The sequence below is a fragment of the Neofelis nebulosa genome, chromosome 11 (genome assembly GCF_028018385.1).
Source record: "Neofelis nebulosa isolate mNeoNeb1 chromosome 11, mNeoNeb1.pri, whole genome shotgun sequence".
NCBI lineage: Eukaryota > Metazoa > Chordata > Mammalia > Carnivora > Felidae > Neofelis > Neofelis nebulosa.
This window is the reverse complement of record NC_080792.1, coordinates 7,297,121-7,303,514: the sequence shown is the minus strand read 5'-3', so window position 1 is coordinate 7,303,514 and position 6,394 is coordinate 7,297,121. Positions and strand designations below refer to the sequence as shown.

General features: G+C 37.9%; 1 long non-coding RNA gene across 1 annotated transcript; it reads right to left on the bottom strand.

The window, feature by feature from the left end:
- Positions 1-4,570: 4,570 nt before the first annotated feature.
- On the bottom strand, positions 4,571-5,130 carry LOC131489750 (uncharacterized). Its single transcript, XR_009250714.1, has 2 exons — positions 5,034-5,130; positions 4,571-4,785 (listed from the first exon to the last, which is right to left on the bottom strand). It is a non-coding gene; the product is annotated as an uncharacterized LOC131489750 (long non-coding RNA).
- Positions 5,131-6,394: the final 1,264 nt, after the last annotated feature.

Sequence of the window (6,394 nt, the reverse complement as noted above, 5' to 3'; positions counted from 1 at the left end):
TAGAGCACAGATTTTGTTTTCTTCATTGCTCGATTCCTAGTATATAGAGTAGTGTACAACATAATGTTGGAGCTCAATATTTATTTGTAAAATGAATAAATAAATGGAAGTCATAAAAAGTTGTATCATGATGCGTTAAATTAAAGCAGGAGGACAGGAGGCTCACGTGATTCTAATGCCCAGGCGATGTATGTAACCAAACCAGGATCTAAGCCTCTAAATACCTCAAGGTTATGGAATTGAAACCTAAGGACAAACACAAACAGCCAACTGGTACTTAAGCATAGCCAGTCAAATAATTTATTTTCTTTGCTTCTACTTTTTCTGTGTATGTCTTTTCTCTGGCTCCTGTCTGCTTTGGTGCTGCACTATTTGATTCGAATTTTGCTCAAATGAACTCTTAAAAGATAAACTGAGACGTCTTAAACATTTTAATGGTAGCAAAGTTCAGAAATTGACCTGGCTTGCGCTGGAAATGGAAAAGTATGAAAAAACCTGATTTGCCTTCATTTCCTCCCCTGGACTGCATGGTATTTTCACACTGCCACCTTCTTAGCCACTTTATTCTGCTGAAGCATGGGCTACTCATGGAAGCTCCAGCCCTGAATTTACCTTTTTTTTTTTAAGGTTTTATTCTTTTTAAATTAATTTCTGCACCTAACGTGGGGCTTGAACTCACAATCCCAAGATCAAGAGTCACACACTCTACTTTTTTATTTAAAAAAAAAAAAATTAACGTTTTATTTTTGAGACAGAGCATGAACGAGGGAGGAGCAGAGAGAGAGGGAGACACAGAATCGGAAGCAGGCTCCAGGCTCTGAGCCATCAGCCCAGAGCCCGACGCGGGGCTCGAACTCACAGACCGCGAGATTGCGACCTGAGCTGAAGTCAGACGCTTAACCGACTGAGCCACCCAGGCTTCCCTCTATTTTTTTATTTTAGATTAAGCTTCTTACCCCATACCATCTAACTGTAGACTTCTGGGTTTTCCAACCCAGCTAATCTGGAAACAAAGTGGTAAATCCTTCTTAGACATTGGATTAGCTGCTGCTTATCCAGAATCCAAACCTTAGCTAATCCGTCCTATCCAGAGCCCCAAGATACACATCTGACAGTCTTTGTTCTTGTCTTTGGCAGATGCAATTTTTGGACAATGGCTACAGAAGGCAACTTGGGCTGAACTGTTTTTCTCAACTGTTTCAAAATTATTGACCTTCACTGCCTTTCTGTTGCCCAGGGAATTTCATCAGTCACTCATTTAAAAATATTTTATCATCTACTGTGTACATTATTCTACACACCGATGCTATAGCAGAAAGCAAGAATGATGTTTCTACCTCCATGATCTCTTTATGGGGAATATTCCATAGTACTTTATTCTCTTTGCACCTCTCACAATGCTTCCCGTGCCTGGATTTTTTTTTTTTAACACATTTTCACAATACTTAATTTATTTTGTATTTTGTCGCCGGAAGGGATAAAGTTGGTAGTCATCTGACCAATTTTCTGAGCTGATTCAAGTGTTTTTTAGTGTGTGGGGGCAAAACCTCAGCAAAGTGAAACAGGGTGCTCCCGTAAGAAGTGTAATCAATTCCATTTGAGCCCTGACTGCCTAGTGTTTAATCAAAGACTCTTCCATAACGTGTAAATTGGGTGTGAAGTATTGCTCGAGCCCTTAGACGTGAATGACCACACATCATGCTTTTATAAGATGCACAATCGTTATTCAAACTTAAAGGAATCTCCTGTTGACAGTCTGTTTACTTGTTCTATTTTTGTGTTGCTTGTGGCCCCAGGTATGTAATGATAGCTCATTATTCTGAAATCACTTTTCATTTTACTTAAATTTCCCATTCATCCCTTGCTGCTATTAATTAATACCGGAGGGTTAGCTATGAACTACAGTTGCTAGAAGTAAGGTATTTTCCTCAGTACTCACACTTTGTTAATTGTTTTCTGAATAAAACCTTGGTTTTTGTGAATGTTAATTTTAGATGTTTGGGGTGGAGGGGTGTGTGTGTGTGTGTGTGTGTTGTGCACCAGCTGCAAAGTGGGTGCTCAGGTGAAATTGTGATGACAGAAAAAGTGAAGACAGAAAAGTTAGAGCTGAATTCCTAGAAAATTTGTCCAGGTTAAGAATTTCTAGAGCTTTACAGAACAAGCATTGATTAGAATCAGCACCAAATCAGAAGTGGTTAGGAGCACTCCAGCTATAGGAGTTGGGGAAGAAGTTTTCATAGAAGGTGGAAGCTGTGTACAGAAAATATTGATCAGCTCCAGCTTAAAGCCTAGCTGGCTATTGGTATTGGTTGTTCTTAGCATCTGTCTTTCATAATCTTAAGGCATTTATAGGCTTAGATTTTGGTTTGCTTATGTAGGCTGCGATGGTATTAGGGCCACATCAGTCTAATGGCCTCCTTGCTTAATTAACAATTCCCCTTTTTGGGTTATCTTCTCACATATGAGAAATTGGCAAAAAATTTGGTATCAGTGTCACTCTGTCACCATCAGAGTTAAATTGATCTTGACTCCTTGTGAAACCACCCTAGGTGATGAAGTCAGATCAATGGAAGAATTGCTTCAGCTACTTATCTTTTTGTTCATCTTGTTTTTGTTTCTACAAGTGCACTGAGCCCATCTGATGAGTTGCTGATGGCTGCAGACATGTCCTTATGGCTTTGCAGAGAACATAGTGCACCGGGACTGTAATAACTACTGGGAGAATAACAAAAAACTGAAGTATATACTCCTTAGCCAGGGGACCCTTAAATCTAACCAGTTGGTATCAAATAGATCATGAACCTGAAGGGGCATCAATTTGTTTCATCAAGTGATGTGTTTGTTAATTTCTTATATTTCCTATAATATCAGAAGTGTTGATCCAGGTATAGTAGGAGGTGTTTTCTGTGATACACGACTCCTTGTTGAGTGAATAAGTAATCTAAAGCAACTCTATTGTCTAAAACCACCGTAGCAAGAGACTCTAGGGACTTACGTTTCACATCTGTGGCCCTAATGGTAGGTTCAGCAATACCTGCCAGAGTTCAGGAGCATTGTCTTTTTGTGCATTAACAGAAAAAAGCAAGTGGCAAAAGGAATAGAGGTTCCATTTTAGAGATGAAGATCTTGACCTGTGGTCTTGATCTTGGGAGAGTTGTCTACTTTAAGGTGCTGTCTTCTTCAGGGAGGAATCTCCTTAGTCCATTGACATTTTAGATCTTCAGCTTGTGTGCAGTTCCAAGAGTCTGGAGGAGCCCATTTTAATTGTTGAATGTGGACCCAAGGGTTTAAGTCCTTGATGTTTAGCTACTGTGTCGGTAGTAAAGAGAACCTGGCATGGCCCTTTTCAAAGAGAGTCAAGGGCAGGTTTTATTCTTAGTGATTGCAAGTCAGGAGGGTTGGAGAAAATTGGAAATGTTTGGGATTTGGAGAGTTATGGCTGGATATCTGAGGAAACTAGAATTCATGATCCAGTTTGGTTTTGCAGATAAAAAACAAAACTGGAAATGATGACAGGACTAGAATCTGGTATTCACAAGCTTATGTTAGAATTTTCTACTGACACGTAATTTTTTCTTGTACTATCGCCTTCATTTCTATTCAAGATAATCACAGACTAATTTGCAGAATAAATCTAGTCTCATTAAAGTTGGCCTGATTGTTTACGTAAGTGAAACATGAATAGTGATTGACCAATAAGGCTCTTTCGAGATCTGCTTTGCTGAAACTTATCATAAGGAATCTCTGAAGCAAATCATAAGAGACTTAAGGATAGAGAGCAAACTGAGGGTTGATGGAAAGGAGATGGGCGGGGAATGGGCTTAAATGGCCAATGGGTGTTAGGGACGGCACTTGTTATGATGAGCACTAGGTGTTATACGTAAGTGATGAATCACTTAATTCTACTCCTGAAACCAATATTACACTATATGTTAACTAACTAGAATTTAAATAAAATTTTGGAAGAAAAAAAATGAAAAGGAATCTCAGGTTAGACTTTTATAAGTCTTTCAAGGTTAAGAAGCCAAGACAATAACTCACCATTGGACTTTGCCTGCAATGCCTATAGATTTGGGAAAACTCCTCTCTCTTTGAGGTTCCCAAGCCTGCCAAGAATGACCTTCCCTACTCACCTATTAAGGCTGCTGAGAACCCTATAAACAAGGCACCAGGCTGCTTTTTTCCAAAGAGTTTTTACTGGCTCTGTAAAATCCACCTTAGTTGGCTTAGTTTCTTAAAACTGTCTGAATCACAACTGATTTTATGTATATTCTCAAATATGGTATTCCAGCCAAAGCCTTGGTAATTAAACCAATGTTTCCAATTCTGCCCTGATAGAAGGAAAACAGATTCTTATTGAACTTAAGCGAATTACTATTATTGTCAGGATAGTAAGAACAGTTATTTACAGGAATTCAATAAACTTCTGAATTCCAGGGGGATCAAGTAGAAAAATTAGGTGTTTCCATTCTGTTCACAGAGGTGTACTTTACAAAATTACTGAAAGTCATAAAGAGCTTAAGAGAAAAGATTTCCTTACATCTAGAAAATTACATGAAGGAACCAGCAGTGTTTCTAAGAAAAAATGTAATCATCTTCATCAGCTCATTCAATTCCATACTATTCTTGTTCTACTTGAGTCCAGTATTTCCATTAGTTCTGGAAATTCTTACCAAGTTGTTTCATGATCTTATGAGAAACCTGTACTCTAGAGTACCTGCCAAAGTCCTCTCATGACTCTCTGAAGATGAAGCATCTTTGTGAAAGCATCAGAGTAAAACCTGCCTGTAAATGATAAAAAGACTTTTAAAAAGTGGTCGCCGTTAAAGATCAGATGAGAGTTCATTTGATAAGTAAATAGTTCTGTGGCTGTTTACAGCCACAGATTATTAAGGTTAAGTATTTTAATTATGGTTAATAATTGGACATGATAGTACTGACAGATGTCTAGAAACTTTTAACAATTTTTGGAATACCTATATTGAGAACATATATCCATATATATGTAATTTAAGTTTCTTAACAGTTCTTACCTGACAATGCTTCCCAGTATTTGAACATACCAAATCGACCTAATTAGTTTAATGTCACTTGTTTACAAGGTGAGAGACAAATCTTTCGAGATTTTTCAGGGATCCTCTTTGAGGTGAAAAATTCCACTTAGAATTTTCCATTAGAAAAATTCCATTTAGAATTCCATTTAGAATTCCATGTAGTCAATTCCATTTAGAATTTGAGAAGTCAAAATGTCAAAAGGTTTGAACATTTGACTAAATAGAATCTCAGATCATTATGAAAGAGTAATTAAAGGGAAGAATATTTTAAAGGCAAATGCACAAGGTTAAATAGTTGTAAACAAAACTTAGCTCCTTTACTATTGAGAAAACTGGCTTTTCTTAAGTAATGGAGACCAGATAATGCGAAGCAGAGTAAATTATTTAGATAAGACACTAAATCCTTGCCCTCTAGACAGATTACTCAAAAGGTCAAAACCAAATACCTTTTACAAAATTGCTTATCAAGAGCAGACCAATAGTAAAAAACAAACAAAAAAAACCAACTGTAGATGGAGGCGTGGATATGGAGAAACGGGAACCCTTTTGCACTGTTGGTGGGAACGCAAACTGGTACAGCCTCTCTGGAAAACAGTGTGGAGGTTCCTCAAAAAATTAAAAATAGATCTACCCTATGACCCGGCAATAGCACTGCTAGGAATTGATCCAAGGGATACAGAAGTGCTGATGCACAGGGGCACTTGTACCCCAATATTTATAGCAGCACTCTCAACAATAGCCAAATTATGGAGAGAGGATAAATGTCCATCCACTGATGAATGGATAAAGAAATTGTGGTTTATATATACAATAGAGTACTACGTGGCGATGAGAAAGAATGAAATATGGTCTTTTGTAGCAACGTGGATGGAACTGGAGAGTGTTATGCTAAGTGGAATAAGTCATACAGAGAAAGACAGATACCATATGTTTTCACTCTTATGTGGATCCTGAGAAACTGAACAGAAAACCATGGGGGAGGGGAAGGAAAAAAAAAAAAAAAGGGAGTGAACCAAACCATAAGAGACTCTTAAAAACTTCTAGTAAACTGAGGGTTGATGGGGGGGGGGGGTGGCTGGGAGGGAGGAGTGGGTGCGTGATGGGTATTGAGGAGGGCACCTGTTGGGATGAGCCCTGGGTGTTGTATGGAAACCAATTTGACAATAAATTTCATATTTAAAAAAAATTGCTTATCAAGAGCAGACCAAAAGTAAAAAACAAAAAGAAAACAGACAACAAAAACCCCAAAAACTCTAACAGAAAACAAAATTTTAATTTTGCACCAGTGTGGTTTTAAAACTCTTTTAAAACCTTGAATGAATCCCTTCCATTTTTGCTTT